The sequence below is a fragment of the Pseudorca crassidens genome, chromosome 4 (assembly GCF_039906515.1).
Source record: "Pseudorca crassidens isolate mPseCra1 chromosome 4, mPseCra1.hap1, whole genome shotgun sequence".
Taxonomy (NCBI): Eukaryota; Metazoa; Chordata; class Mammalia; order Artiodactyla; family Delphinidae; genus Pseudorca; species Pseudorca crassidens.
The window spans coordinates 131,653,228-131,667,118 of NC_090299.1; the positions used below are offsets into that span (position 1 = coordinate 131,653,228).

At 41.9% G+C, this 13,891-nt stretch overlaps 2 long non-coding RNA genes across 2 annotated transcripts in view; one reads left to right on the plus strand and one right to left on the minus strand.

The window, feature by feature from the left end:
* Positions 1-11,340, plus strand: part of LOC137223965 (uncharacterized) — a 91,374-nt gene extending 80,034 nt beyond the window's left edge. Inside the window, exons 2-3 of the long non-coding RNA XR_010943157.1 lie at positions 9,760-9,876; positions 11,262-11,340. This is a non-coding gene — a long non-coding RNA (uncharacterized lncRNA). The remainder of the gene's footprint in view (positions 1-9,759; positions 9,877-11,261) is intronic.
* LOC137223966 (uncharacterized) lies at positions 7,606-13,507 on the minus strand. Its single transcript, XR_010943158.1, has 2 exons — positions 12,044-13,507; positions 7,606-11,277 (listed from the first exon to the last, which is right to left on the minus strand). It is a non-coding gene; the product is annotated as an uncharacterized lncRNA (long non-coding RNA).
* Between the last annotated feature and the right edge of the window lie 384 nt (positions 13,508-13,891).

The window sequence follows — 13,891 nt, forward strand, 5'->3', positions numbered from 1 at the left end:
GATTGTAATTATAGCTAAGATCTGGAATGTATATGAAAAAAATTTAAAAATAGTTTTTGGAGTTAGGTGGAATTGAGAGTAATTTCTTTCATTTTTTCAACGTTATTCCAATGTGTTTTATTCTTTTATTTTTTTTCAGTGTTATTCCAATGTGTTTTATCCTTCATGCCAAGCATTGTGTCATGCCAAGATTATCACCTGTGCATAGAAAAAGAGTTTTCCTTCGCTCCAAACCTCATGTGGACTTAAAAATTGTGCTTGTTTTATATTCTTATGCTGAATAATCTGAGCGATGGAAAACTCTTGAGGAGTCTTTAGCTGAGAACTGACAGGACCACCATCAGAAGGGACATGAATGCTCAGAAAAAGTTCTCCAAGGCCTTAGCAGGATTGATGATATCTGGTCTAAGGGGTATCAGAGTGGCCTACATTCTTCCTGATCCATAATTTCTCCCTGTGGTCTACTGGGTGGCTATTGATCTCTTATCCTTGGCAAGTTTCCTGAGCCTAAGAAGTTCTCTCCTAGGCCTTCTGAAGTTCATTCATGTGGCTGAGGTCTTTTTCAAGGGCATACCACATATATTGCCTGGAAAAGATCTCAATAAAATAGTTCCTCCTACTAGAATTTAAGTCGTTCTTCCTACCAGAATTTAATAGGCCTTTTCTTGAAAAGAATGTAATTGGTATAATAGCAACACCTAGAAAATAGTTTCATTTGTCCTTTCTGATAGGAAGTACTGACATATAATGAGTGTGGGCAGGGCAGGGCTGGGCTGAGATGACCTGGGAGTGAACACATTAAATTCTACTTCCATATTTATTTGTGTCTCTAAATAAGATAAGAAAACACTCCATAACAACGGCCATGTTCAGTGATAAGAATGGACCCCTGTTAGAAGGAACCATACCTTCAGCAGAGATGAATACAACCCTGGAGAGAAACCTTGGTCTTATGAGTAAGAAGTCTGGCGTCCCAGCCACAAGAAAGTAAATTGCCTTTGGGGGCTGTGAGACAGAGCAGTGTCCATATAGAAGCATATGTCTGAGGTATAGTGGTTCTTGGTGTTTGGAAATGTGAGGGAGAATTTGTGATGTCAGAATAACTGGGAGATATTACTCAATTTAGTGAGCAAAGGCGAGGAATACCAATCTCCTACAGTGTTGTAGACTGTCTTGAACACTGAAGAATCGTCCTCCATAAAATTTCAATAATGCTTCTGTAGGAAAACACTAGAAATATAAAGCTGGGAAGAATCGTGAAGTTATCATCAAAAATGGAAAGAGTAGGGGGACTATAGAAGAAAAGCATATTTCTCTGAGTGTTGAGTTTTGTTTTGATGGTAATGATTCAATGATTCAGGAATGCATCTAGTATATTAGGAAAGGCTTTATTGGATATCCTTATACATCATTGTCCCAGGAAAAACCAGCTGCTTTGGAATTCTCCAGTTAGATGCTTTATGAAGGTGGTGACATTGAGAGATTAATTTGAGAGAGAAGCTTAAAAATCAGGTTTTGAAAATATACCTGCTGGAATTTTTACCAACCTTTATCATTTTTCTAGGTTTTATAATTTCATCTAGGCTTCTGGGATGGAAAATCTGATGACAGAGAATATTCGTCAATGAGATAAAGAAAAAATATTTTTACTTACATCTTTCATTTTGAGCCTAACTCTTAATGAAAATAATCCAATAGTTTTTTGGCCTCATATATATTTTTTCTAATCTGGGGATAGTTCAGTTTGTGCCGATATGTTTAGCCATGCAGCATGATAGACTTTTTTCTTTCTTTTTTTTTTTTTTTTGCGGTACGCGGGCCTCTCACTGTTGTGGCCTCTCCTGTTGAGGAGCACAGGCTCCGGACGCGCAGACTCAGCGGCCATGGCTCACGGGCCCAGCCGCTCCGCGGCATGTGGGATCTTCCCGGACCGGGGCACGAACCCATGTCCCCTGCATCGGCAGGCAGACTCTCAACCACTGCGGACTCTCAACCACTGCAACCACTGTGCCATGGAAGCCCCATGATAGACTTTTAATTAAAACTATCACATGATGAGCTGATTGAGCATAGGAAGTCTCTGTAACACATTCATCTATAAGCTTCATGCAAAGGTCTTCCTGCAGTCACACAACTGCAGTTATGTTTGGTTAACCTGTAGTTTTAGGGTTTAACTAAGCCTTTTAATTTTAATATCCGTTTCCCTGTGACTGGTTATTCATTATTATAAAGGATTAATATAAGGAAAGGATTAGTCTAGTAGTGATCCTTCCTTAATTGCATTCTATATAATGGGGAAAAGCGTAAATTGAAGCCCACCACCCGTCAAGCTGAGGACAAGTGAACACGCTGAAAAGAGAAATACTATCAATTTATTTTCGGTCTTTTCTATATGCTACTAACGTATTTGAAAGTGTTTGCAACCCTAAATCTCATCTTTCTCACATTAGAGATTTTAGTTTCCCTTAAAGAAAAATGAAAATCCCCCCCACACCCACTTCCCTCTCCCTCCCTTGTGAAAAGGATTCTAGTGCTTTGGCTGGTTCTCAATGTACTTTTGTTCTCTGAGCTTTATCTTTACCCATCTTGAGTAATGGAACCCAGTGAAGAAGAAGTAACTTTAAAATCTTAATACGCTTTCTCACCCCTTCTCTTCTCTCCTTGCACAACGTGTGCCACGTTGATTTTAGCTGAGGTCCCGGGACAGTTACTGCTAAGTTACAGGAGAGAAGGGGCATGGACCTTGGGTTGGCCGTGGGTCATCTTCCTAGGTGGTTTTTTGGCGCCTGAACTCCCCCTGCACTTATAGAAGAAAAACTCTCTAGGGACTGGAGGGAAAAAGATAAAAGAGTGTTTTTCTTAGTTTCCAGATCAAAATGGGAACCTGACACTTGGTCTTATTTTTCAGCACTCCCTAACCCAAGGAAAACGGTCAGAAGAGGGAGGGCAGGGTGTTTCTCTCCACTTAGGAGGCCATAATCCTGGTCCCAGAGGCGTTCCTTCCAGAGCAGAACATTGCTCACAGCCTGGGTGGCCAGGGAAGCTTCCTCCTGGAGAGACGCAGTGAGAGCAAGGGAGTGGCCAGAGCATGAGGGCAGGTGAGCAATTTGGGCTCATTCTTCCTTATGCCACCCAGGAGGCCTCAGTTGGGGGCTCCAGTTGGGAGGGCTGATGGAAACAATTTTCTGTTTTGTGTTGTTTTAAATAAGAGGAATATGATTATATTATTCCACTCTTATCTTCACTTTAGCCCTACTTCTTGAGTACGCCATTTTTCTCAACAGATGTCACTCACTTAAATAGGGTTTGTAATGAAAGTCTCTTAAGTGGATACAAGAAAACATGCAACGCAGTCAGGAGAGTCACATTTTCCCCCTTCTGTTAAATTCTAGTAGAGGCTTATCACAAGCTGTTTCTGTTGGCTTGAATGCCCACTGCTTTCTCTGCTGTTGAGAGAAATGCCACTAAATTTTCAACCCTCCTGGGCAAAGCCTTCCCTGAAAGCATCCGCCCTTTCCTCCCTAGCTTTTATGTCCTCTCACTGCATCAAGTAACACAACCTGGTGGAAATGAAGCTTTATTAAAACATCATTCTCTAAGCAGTCCACAGGCAAGCTGCTCACCAGGCTTTGTCCCTTCTGTGACAGAACAAATAGGCAGTAAGGTCTATCTCATCCACATATCTTTCTGTGACGGTATCTAGAGGGATTCTTGAACTTGAGATTTTTAGGAAGATGACAATGACAACAGCAACAGCTCTTCGAAAGAAGAACTCAGTCTACATGAAAACCATTTACATTTGACTAAATCTTTGTGCTGGCTTTTCTGTTGGGATTGTAGCACCCATCCAATTCCCATCTATTCCCCCCCAGCTATTATAGGGTCTGGAAGCCTGGAAACTACATTTTCCAAACTGCTTTGTCATCAGGTGTCTAGTTTAGGTTCCAGGAATGGGAGCCCCCCTTGAGATTTAGAACAGAATAAAAAGAGAAGCTATTATTGACTCAGCAGTTGTGGACAAGCATGTAAGCTTTGGCAAAGCACAGACATGAGGTTTTGCCAGAAGTTTCTAGGTACAGTATTCTTTTGAAAATCACCCACTTTGGTGCTGTACGAAGCTGAGATCACTGGCTCAGGTTTGTTCTGATCCTCGAACTTCCTGATTTTCTGAATACTATGAGGAGCTGCCCAGACCTTTATTCTTCTCCCTCTTACAGTGGTTTTGTATAAGGGCTCTCATTCTCTGTATTAAATCCCTTCCTGCTTGAAATACCTATAGTGGTTTCTGTTTTCTTGACCAGACTCTGCCTGATACAATCTATATAATCAATTACAAAAGCTAAAGGGTGGGGCTTCCCTGGTGGCGCAGTGGTTGAGAGTCTGCCTGCTGATGCAGGGGACACGGGTTCGTGCCCCGGTCCGGGAAGATCCCACATGCCGCGGAGTGGCTGGGCCCGTGAGCCATGGCCGCTGAGCCTGTGCGTCCGGAGCCTGTGCTCCACAACGGGAGAGGTCACAGCAGTGAGAGGCCCGCGCACAGAAAAAAAAAAAAAAAAAAAAAGAGCTAAAGGGTGGATCTTTGATATGAGATTTTAGTTACTGTTCATCAAGGCTCAGATGATTAAAACAGGAGTCATTTTTTTTTCTCATGCTGTCCAAACACTGCTCATCCTCTTTTGTGTGTTTCATTCCTGTTTTGTCTCGTATTGTGATTTGCTTTCCATGAAAGAGCTCTTACTCTTTATGTTACAACAGCCTGCACACAGTAGGTCTACAATATTTATTTGTTGAATTAAAAACAAAATGAACTATACTTATGGCCTTGCTTTACGTTCATCTTAGATACAATAATTTGTAGCTAAATGGCAAATAAAGGAGGCTACTATACTTATAAAACATTCTGCAAAATGTCTAATGATTACATACACCAAGGAATAGTTTATCCCTCAGTGTGAGTAATGTTGAATCATTGCCTATACATTCTTGCATAGAGTCATTTACTCAGTAAATATTTATTGATCACCTACTACGTGTCAAGAATCATTATAAGCACTGGGACACATCAGGAAACAAAACAAGCAGAAATCTCTGCCCTATTCATCCCACTGCTTTGATTTGATCTTGAAATCTGAGACTGGATGCTCTTTCCTTTGTTTCTTTGTGTTAAGTGTCTCATTGTGCCTAAGGCAATTATTCCTGGTGGGATAATAAGTGTCCTGATGGCAGATCCAAACAGAAACCTGATTCTCCATATCAGGAAAGAGCATAGAGTCCAAGGCCCTGTCTGGGAACTTCATCTTCCTGGGACCCTTAATATAGGGATGACACTCTCTGTCTTCCTTGCTAATTGGTGTCACATGCATATGTGGATACACTTTCTTCCTGTGTGAAAAACCAAACTTCCCCCCGTTATGAGCAGCAGTAGAAGTTCAGCACAGTTCTCTTCCAGCCTTGGCAAGTTGTTGTTTTACTGGGATTGATAACATTTAGTAGCACTCTCATTCAAGTCCCTTCTTGCCAATGGTTTATCATATTTCTCTTATTGTTTAGATTTAGACATAAAATAGTCTGGCGAGGTTTCTTATTCTCTATGTTGTTTTTGGCATATTTCCACGAAGAAGTCCACATTATTTTTGCTCTTATTCTACCTCTGAATGATTTCTGGGATGAGACTGACTCATTGCTTATGACCAAGTTTGGTAGCAATTTCCTTTAAAAAGGATAATTCTACAGTTTATTCTAATACATTATATAAATATTCTGAAATATTAAGTAATATACTTGTGGGTAAATGATGGAAATGGATGACTTCATGTATATATTTTGTCCTTCTTAGTAAATGGGGAGAGAGAATTCACCCAGATATCACTGAGGGTAATCTTACTTCTATTCGCAAATAAAGGAGGCAGAAGCCTTCACTGTATTCGTGGTGGTCCCAAAGAGTGGCCAGAAGGAAACCAGGGACCACTAGTGCTTCTGGTTGATGGAGAGTCTCAGGCCCTTGAGACGTGACTTTTAACTTCATTCAAGCTCTATATCCTGCCTTACACTGAAAGGGTGGTACTCTGACCAGTGCTGAGAAGGGCAGGGTTGGGAGTGGGCGTGGTCAGATCTCCTGACTGGGGGCCAGGAAAGTAATCCAGGAGGATCCAAAAGGATCCAGGCAACAGCACTGCCTATTTCCAGCCTAAAAGGCATTTGGGCAGCTGGGATTTGGCTCTAATCAAAAGAACCTGTGATTCAGCTCGGCCCACGCCCAGTATTCACCACTAAGTGAAAATGGGATTTTATTGTTTTAATGTCCATTTCTTTAATTATGAATAAACTTGGGAATATACCTACTCTCACACACACACACACACACACACACACACAAAGAACCTGTGATTAACCTCATAGCATAGGCCAGTGGAACTCACATTTTTAAGATTTAGGACAATCAGTACAGCATGGATTATTTTTTTCAGAAGATGGAAAACCTGTGCTTCCAGATTTTTATTCTCTATGTCCAAACATGAAGATAGAAAACAGCAAGTCAGGCCAAATGGATTCTACAGTGTGTATCTTGTTGGCTGCCTGCGAACAGAAGCAGACTGAGCTGGACTGAAGAAAGAAAAAATCGCGCAGGGAGTGGACGGAGAAAAAATGAGGGAAAAAATGAGTGGGGAAGACTTTCAGATTAGTTATCAAAAAAATATGAGGAAAAGAAATACTGGATCCCTACTTTTAAATAATGCCTATGAGTTTTCTTAAATCAACAAAAAACTAGGAAATTAAGAACTCATTTTAATATCTTTTCCACCCAAGCCTATTTAAAGTGTTCCTAAAAACCCAAACCAACAAACAAAGCTCATAGGGCAGTACCCCAAGAAAAAAGTTAATTTTACTGTATGTCAAATAAAAATAATAATTTCTTTTTAAAACCTAGGGAAAAAAATTGTTCCAAGCCTGAGGCACAGCTGGGGAGAAGCAGAAAGAGGATGCTTAATGGTTGTTCTCTCCCTTGCAGGGTACTTCTACCTTCATCCAGCCTGTTAACATCTTGCATGTTATTTATTTAAATGGAAGACAGTATGTAAATACACTAAATATAGGAGGGCAAAGCTGGAGATGTTCCAGCTTTGCAAATGTGGTAGGGAAATGGCCGCGGAGCGCCCTGGCCAGCACATTCCAGCTCTGTTGGCTAACCCACGGGCTGTCCTGCAAAGACAGCCTAAGCAAATATTTTTTCAGTTAATGGGCACAATTACTGAAATTTCACACAACGCTTCAATCTTGCTCTGCAGTTCAATTTCCCTTCCACGTTCAATATCCAACCTCTTAAAAGACACATTTCCAGAGCTAAACTGGTTTTAGCATGCTTTGAAAAGTTCTACCAAATGATTGGAAACAGGCTGTGAATTTCTTCTCTTTTCCCTTTCTTTCTCTCCAGGTCCTCCTGTCCTAGTTTAGGGTATGTGTAGGGTCAGGGAAGCAGGTGGGGTCTGGTGGCAGGGAGAGGAAAGGGGGTCCATATATACTATCAGGAATATCTTTTTTTTTAGTATGAAATCTCATCAGGGAGCAGCCACAACTTTTTACTCAATACATACCTGTTGACATAGCTTTAGTATCTTTAACAAAATTATCTTCCTTATTTCTACCAAGATTATTTCTACCCAAATTACTTCTACCAAGAAAGATTTGAGGAGATTACAATTAAAACCATATACAACGAACAGGGTAACAAGATTAGGAAGTAAATTTAAAAGTCATATATGCAGGCAAAAAAAACCCCACCCCGTAACGGACCTTTAATTTATATTTGAATCTTTACATAACCAAAACAAAAGAAGAAAAATAAGCCTATATTTATGGAGTGAGTTCTTGCAATTTGCCCAGCTCTGGATTTGAACACAGAAAACCACTCATAATAATGCATCATAATGTCCAATGATAGCATCTTTGGCGTCTTCACCCTGGAGAAAATTTGGTGATGATCAGCGTTATTCTGACTACGGTTAACTGTAATAATCAAAATATGCCTTAAGCAGAAGTCACGTCTAGAGAGTTATAGACTATTTGTAAACACATCTAGGGATATGCACAGGTGCTGTTACCATATGTAATTGAGGAATCTGGCTGCCGGCCAAGATCCCATGTGTGATCTCTCAAGCCCGACCATAGGCAATTGTAAAGGCTTTAACTGGCAGGCTTTTGTGAGAAAGCTGCCCTCGCCACACTTGGTGCACAGCCTGGGGGTAGTTATAGTCAGACTCACTTCCCCACAGGGCGGCCAGGCTCACATACAACTGCATTCCTAGTCCAAATACCTCCGTTCAGAGGCCTCCTTATCGAGGGGCCTTCCAGTCGCTTTTCTACACTCTGACACAGTACTTTTCCACTCCTTGCCCTGTCCCCACCCCCATCCCCATCCCAGGGCTTCCCTGGCAGGGAGACAATCCCCCGATATGTGCTAATACATCTGACCCTTGCCTGGAGCTGCTCTTGGGAGGGAAAATGGAACACTGGGAGCCAGTGCTTTTTCCTGTTTTGCCTTTTGATTATACTGTTGCGGTAAGTGAATAAAGGCTTAATTGTTACTCTCTGTTTGGCTTGTTGTCTTAATTGACCGCCTTAACACCTGGCAGCTCAGCTTTCTCCAGTTCAGCTCCTGACAGTAATTAGATATCAAATTTGGGAATAGAGACACAATTTAGAGTTCTTACTCAGAACAATCAGGCATCTCCCTTGAATTCCAGAGTCCGTCAGCCCCTTGAGGGGAATTGAAAAGCATCATGGTTTCATGGACAGGACACAGAATGAAATGCCGGAAGTCTTGGGCTCTAAAGTATACCTTGCTGTATAATTTGGACTTACAACATCATCCAAATTTCCTGGGTTTTAGTTTTCTCAACTGTGAAATGAGGAACTCTGGACAAACGGGTATTGAAGATGCCTTTCACTCCGTGGTGCTCACCTGAGCCGTCACCTCTTCATTCCTTGATGTAGGTCAGAGTATCTATCACTCACTTTTTTTTTTGTTTTGCGGTACGCAGGCCTCGCACCGCTGTGGCCTCTCCCGCCGCGGAGCAACAGGCTCCGGACGCGCAGGCCCAGCGGCCATGGCTCACGGGTTCAGCCGCTCCGTGGCATGTGGGATCCTCCCGGACCGGGGCACGAACCCGCGTCCCCCGCATCGGCAGGCGGACTCCCAACCACTGCGCCACCAGGGAAGCCCTATTACTCACTTTTGCTAGGACATGGGAGTGATGGAGGGAGGAAGCTGGGGCAAGAGCATAGTCCCCAGTGTCTTTAGGAACAATTATCTCATCCTAGATCGTCTACTGGGCAGCTCTAGACCTTAGATAAGAATTTGGCCTTTCTCTGAGGACAAGCATAATTTGGAATTTTATAATTTTATGCATATTTTCTAGAGCAGATAAGCCCATGTTTTAGTTTTAGGGCATCCTCAGGTGTGTCTAGACACTTGGTAAAGGATACTTTTCTCTGTTTATAGACGTAGGGGAGTACTTATTATAGTATCTACTAAATAGATTTTGAATTAACATGGGTGTCGGGAGCTGAATTTGTGTCCTTCCAAAATTCATATGTTGAAACCCTAACCCCCAATGTGATTGTATTTGGAAATGGAGTCTTTAAGAAGGTAATTAAGGTTAAATGAGGTCCTAAAGGTGGGGCCCTAGTCCTATAGGACTGGTGTCCTCCTAAGAAGAGCAAGGTCTCACCAGCGGTCTTTCTCTCTCCACCCATGCACAGAGGAAAGGCCATGTGAGGACACAGTGAGAAGGTGGCTGTCTACAAGCCAGGAAGAAAGATCTTACCAGAAGTCAACCCTGATGACACCTTGATCTTGGATTTCCAGCCTCCAGAACCGTGAGAAAATCAGTGTCTCTTGTTTAAGCCACCCAGTCTGTGGTGTTTTGTCATGGAAGCCCAAACGGACTAATACAATGGGATAAAGCAATCATCTGTATAAAACTCACTGTCTAAAAATAAAGCCAACAAAAAATGTGGCATGATATTGAGCAACTGATGGAACATAAGAAAAGAATAGCCATTTGACCTTGACATTGGAAAAGGTCCTTCAAGCAGCACAGCTTATCGACATAGGATTATTTTTCACTTGTTGTGGGTCCAAAGACCCCCTTTGTTCTGCTGAGAACAGCATTTCCTTTATGATAATATTTTATATATTCAAGTTTTCCATTTTTCAGTTTTCAAGATTCAGCCTTTAGACAAATCTTAGTACATTTAATTATAATAATTGCATGTATGCACATGTATGTAAATTACATAAAATAAAAATATTATAACATTTTAAAGTGTAAAAATTAAAGGTAGAGCTGGTAAGCTGGAAGGTGGTAGAGGAGGAAAGTTGGAACAAAATGGAGGGAGTTAATTCCTCATTTTATAAATTAGAGAGTTGAGCAGTACAATCTGAAGTAGATGGATTAAGGAACAGAAGACAGTTCTTTAAAGTTACAAAAATCACCGGTAGTAGAGTTAACATAAAAAAAGGTTAACAAGTTCTTGGAGGGAAAGGAGCTAAGTTATGAGCTAGATCCCTCATTATTTATGAAATAAGATCAACAGCTACTCGGAAAACTGACACATCAGGAAACAGAAGTGTAGGAACCCCTCTTGCCCATCCAGTTTCTGAATGAATCGGGGAATAAGGCAAGGAGTAAGGCTGGTGGGAGATTCAAAGGTTACTTATTAGTAGTAAAGGCCAACTTGGAGTAGACGGCTTGCTCTGAGAGCTGAAAGGCTTGTTTAATGCACGCCAGGAGGAGGAACTTGTTCCATCAATTATAAAAGTTCTGGACCAGGGAAGCCCTTCCCACATTGCAGGAAGAGCCCACACCTGGAAAAGCAGCAGGGGAATGCCTTTCCCACTGAAGCTCCAACCCCAGGAGAAAGAAAGGAAGGAGCTGAGCCAGGCATACACAGTTTATCTTTCTCAAATTTCCCACTCAGATTAAGCCATTCTTTAAATGAATTCCACAGTAGAATGGAGAGAGGCCAGGACAGGCACATGTGGAAGGAAACTTCAGGATGAGGGAGTTTCCCCCTTAACAGTTGCCTCTAGGTAGTTGAATGTGTATTGAGCCTAGGGTGGACTGGAGAAGAATTTTGCTTGTCATTGTATGGGAAGAATAGCAGTCGAAGGTGGGAGGTGAATGAGGGTTTGGTCTGTGCCTTGCCTTCACTTTGGCCTATTTTCGTTGCTACCTTGCCCTTCCTTCATCCCCCTGGAGATTTTGGTTGGACTACCTGAGCAGAGTCGAGGATGACAAAGTTAAAGAAGAAAGGAGCAAATGCTGGCTCAGTACCGTAAGTCAGTTCTCCTGAATGTTTATCATCAACCCTCATCCTCTCTAACATGGAAGCCACATTTCAATCTACTTCTGTTGAGTTACCTTTATTTTGTTCAGTAAGACGTGGGCCTGAGATGACATCTCAGTCACCCTCTCCTGCTTTTGGGATGCACAATAGCCTTTTCTTTTCTTCCACGTGAATAAATTCTAACACGATGAGAATTCAGGGAGGACCCTTAGGCCCTGAGATCAGACTGAGGTGGGCTATTCCCATGTACACTTGTTTGACTCTTGTCCATCAACCTTCATTCTGTTTCCTTCTCCCACTCTGCTGCGCTAAGGACACATTTCTCTAACCCTCAGAACTAAGCATCTCTTCTTCCTCCATTAGCCAGGTGATCAAGAACTTGGCATTCATGGTATCTTGATCTGGGTGGTAGTTACACAGGAAATATATGTGTGTGAGGATTTATTGAACTGTATACTTAAGGCTGGTACACTTTATCCAATTTACTCTACGTGTATTATAGATCAACTGGAAAAAACCCTAGTCTTCAGTTCCTTGACAGTTTCTATCCCTGCCCAAAACTGGCACAAGAACAGGCGTGGCCCTTCCCCTAGACTTTTATTATGGCAACACTTTGAAGGTGGGGCTTTCTGAACTCCCCATAATCTGCCAGTGTTTCTTAGTCTTTTAAATATTTCTTTTCCTCAAGACTTACTGAACGTTTTCAAGGCACAGTCAATTTTCTTCTTCACCAGCTCTTCTTAACCGAGACACAAAATCTACAAGCCATAGAAAAATATTGCTACATTTTGCTGCATTTAAAAAAAATCAACATGTGCATGACAAAAACACCATGAGTAAGATAAAAATATGGATGAAAAGATTAATATGGGAAAAATGATTACAACTCAAATCACAAAGGACTGTGTCCCTAATAGAAGAGTTCCAACCAGTTTATAAAGAAGCCAATAGAAAAATGGGCAAAAAATGTGAACAAAACATTCCATAATACATAAGACACCAAGCACATGAACGGATGCTTAACCTCACTCACAATAAGAGAAATGAAAATGGAAATTACACCAAGACACCATTTTACAAACTATCAGATAGGACAGGATAAAAAAGTTAGATACCACATGATGCTGGCAAGCCTGGGGGAAACAGGCCCTGCCATACAGTGGTTGGGAGGGCAAATTTTCTAGCTTTCATAGAGGGCCGTTGACTAGTACCTATCACAATGACAAATGCATATGCCCTTTGAGCCCATAGTTCCAATTTTAGGAATTTAGATGGCAGGTACACTTTTGACAGGCAAAATGGTGCCTGTTCAAGGTATCATCATTGTTTGTGCTAGCAGACTATTGAAAATAACCTAAATGTTAATGAATAGAGGTCTAGTTAAATAAATTATGATATATGCTTACAATAGAATACTAGGCAGCTATAAAAAATAAGAAAGCATTTTTCATTTTAATATTAAAAAAATCTGAGTTAAAAAACCAATGATACACCAATGTGCAGGGTGTGCTAATACTCGTGTAAAGAAGGAGGGGATGCATGAATGAATGAATGAATGAGGGGGCAGGTCCAGATCTGCCTAGAATGTGTGTTTGGGGGATCAGGGAGGTCAAGCTCAATAGGGAGAGACTCTGAAGTAGTCATGACTTGTCTTGTGTAGCCTCCCTCCCACCCTAACCCTTTCCTGGTTCTTAGTTCTTCATTTGTTTTCTTAACCCTGCCCTTCAATGCCAGAGTCTTGCTCTAGCTCTCAGCAAGGCCAATCTCTCTGTAAACACAATCACATTTAATTGTTAGTGGATTGTTGTAGAAATCCTCCTGGTTGTAAGTGAATTTCAGACGAGGACCCACAAGACGCAAATGCCTCCTGTCCTTTCCATAGTGGCACCTTTGAGGCGTGGTGGTGCCTTTGGTACTTGTTGGAGGGCTGTGGCTAGAAAAGTTTGAAATGAGAATGCTTAGTGATTTATGTTCGCAGAAACCAGGAAGTGCTGGAATCAAGGGTTTTATTTTGTGAGGAGGTTTTCTCCACGGTGACACTGCCTGAATGCCCACTCATTTTATCAAAATAATAATGTTTCTGAAGGAACATAAAGAGCTCCTGCAACCTTCTACCAAGAAAGAAAGGAGGAGACATGAGGTCTTTGAAGATATCACAGAGAATGGTTCCCACCCCACCCCCCAGAGTGAAGTGAGGAGATACAGAACGAGAGAGGGTAGGAGAACAGAGAGGAAGAGAAAGCCTTCCACAGAGGAAGGAGAAAGCTGAGAAATAGAGGGCAGCTGAGAAGGGATGACAGGAGTCAGAAGCCCAGCCAGCACCTCTGGTCTTCATGGAAAGACAGTGGAACCCGACACCCTCCGCAGTGCGCATGACCATGAGCAGGTTAACACGTCACAACAGGGCAGCAGGCAAGCGACTCAGTGTCCACCACTGAGGACTAATGAGCCTTTGTCCATCCACAAAATGGGATGATTCTAGGTCTAAAAGGGAGGAAGGACCGGTTCTCTCTACCACTACAGAGTGATCTCCAGGATATAG